The 2,347-nt window shown below is 46.1% G+C and overlaps 1 protein-coding gene across 1 annotated transcript in view; it reads right to left on the reverse strand.

Moving 5' to 3' along the window:
- Positions 1-2,347, reverse strand: part of VPS33A (vacuolar protein sorting 33 homolog A (S. cerevisiae)) — a 31,610-nt gene that overhangs the window by 15,131 nt on the left and 14,132 nt on the right. The gene's annotated exons all lie outside the window — the stretch shown is intronic.

A 2,347-nucleotide genomic window follows, 5' to 3' on the forward strand; every position in this document is an offset into this window, starting at 1 on the left:
CGGGAGCGCCGCCGCGCTCTCAAGCGGCGCACTGTAGCAGTGCGCCACCAGGCCGGCCCTATACTGTGGAGTTTAATTAATATTAAATGATGCTTGCGCTAGGAAAATGCTCATTATTATACCTAATCAAAAATGATGTTCAGAACAATTTGTAAAACCTGATTCCATTTTTTGTTAACTTATATAACTTATATATAAACTCTACAAAGAAAAAACACTATAAATAAATACACCAAAATATTAACATTGGATGTCCTGAGATTTGAGGCTACAGGGGGGTGGGGAAGGGTTATGGGGATAATAAGGTATCTAATGTTTTCTTTCTTCTAGTTTTCCAATTTTTCCTTACTCAGTGTTTGACTTATGAAAAAAACTTGCTACAAAGAGGCTGTGAGTTTACACATATTCTTTCTCTTTTCAAAAATCCCTTCCTACCTCTCACCTCTCCCAGGCTCTTCCCTACCTTAAACTCCAGCTCTCCTTAATGATCTAGGAGACACACAGCTCTGGGACCACTCCCTGTTTCTCCAGTTCCCACTTATGACCCAGCATAGGGCTCTCCTGAAATGAATTCCTCTGTCAATAAATAGAGTTTTAAAAAGTATTTAAGAAGCCATTTTTGTAACAAATAATAATGTAAAAGACTTCTTACAATGTTACTGAAGACCTTTGAGCGTTCTGTGAAAACAGGACCTTCTCACGTCTGTCTCTTCAATTCCCTCAGCCATTCGCTCATCCACATGACTCATCCATTCATTCTTATGGTAAAGTACACATAACAAAAAATTTACCACTCTGACTTTCTCACGGTGAACAACTCAGGAGCTCTGAATACATACATGTGATACAACCATAGCCAGTATCTTGTTCCAGAACTTTTTCACCACAAAAGTAAATTCTGTAGTCAATAAGCAGTCACTCCTCATTCCCTTCCCCTAGTCCCTGGCAACCACTAGCAGCCGTTTTCTGTCTCTGTGGATTTCAGGACCACTTTCCTTGGCTCCCTGTGACTTAACTCAGGATGGCAACAGAGGTCAGGAACTGATATAAGTGAGGGAAGGAGGCCAGGCCGAGACAGAAGGGTCTGTGGTGAACTGGAATGCAGGGGCTCTGTCTAGGGGGACATCTCCACTGGGCCCCAGCCACTGTGTGGGAATGTGGCCTCAGGATTCCCAGACATCAGATATTTTTACTTTTAAAAATTTATTTAAAAAAATTTTTTTTCTTTAAAAAATTTTGTCCTTTTTTATTTTTTCTCATTTTATCTTTTCTATTTTTATTATCTTTCTCTTTTTACAAACACTTGTGTCAAGAGCTGACTCAACAGATTGCAGCAAGGGCGCTGCTCTGCTAAAGACAGAGCATAAATCAGGGTTACTATTAAAAGTTTCTCAAATTTTTTTTTTTTTTTTTTGGTCTTTTGTCTTTTTCCGTGTCCGGCAACGGATTGCAACCTTCAGTGTTGCCCCCGTACCGGACCGGGGACTGGCAACGGGATCGCAACCCTCGGTGTTGCTCCCGCGCCTCGCTCAGCCAGTGAGCGGGAACCGGTCTGTATGTGGGATCCGAACCCTCGGGCGGGAGCACCGCCGCACTTCCCAAGTGGCGCACTATCCAGTGCGCCACCGGGCCGGCCCCAAAAGTTTCTCAAATTTTAAATGCTGACAGAAACAAACCAACAAAGCATCATGTGGGCCAAAACTACACAAACAAAGCACGCTGTGACCTCTGAGAGCTTCTGATCTAATAACCCATCCAGCCCAACTTCTAGCCAGCCTTCTAAGTCTTCCATCTAGTGACCCCAGCTCCTGCGCCAGCCTTTCCCCACGGTGTCTCCCCGGCTACTTGTCTCATCACCGCCTGCATCTACTATGCTGCCTGCCTCTGCAGCGCCTCTGTCTAAGTTCCACCCTTCTTGCCAAACCCAGTACAAATGCCTCTTTGTCCACAGCTTTCTTGGCTACCACTGGCCACAGGATCCATATGCTCGAACTGCAGCAGGGCACAAGCACAGGCCTGGGCACTGAACAGTTGGCCACAACAGTTTGCTAAGATGCCGTTTAATCTTAAAAGTCAGAAGCGAGTATTTTTATATCTTCATATATTCTCTGATTTATATGCAAAGAAAGCACCTTTCTAAAAAATGACCCTTTAGGGGCCAGCCTGGTGGCGCACTGCGCTAGTGCGCCGCTTGGGAAGTGCGGCAGCGCTCCCGCCGAGGGTTCGGATCCCACATACAGACCGGTTCCCGCTCACTGGCTGAGCGAGGCGCGGGGGCAACACCGAGGGTTGCGATCCCGTTGCCGGTCCCGGTCCGGTATGGGGGCAACACTGAGGGTTGCGATCC

Source organism: Galeopterus variegatus, unplaced genomic scaffold (genome assembly GCF_000696425.1).
Source record: "Galeopterus variegatus unplaced genomic scaffold, G_variegatus-3.0.2 Scaffold1518, whole genome shotgun sequence".
Lineage (NCBI taxonomy): Eukaryota > Metazoa > Chordata > Mammalia > Dermoptera > Cynocephalidae > Galeopterus > Galeopterus variegatus.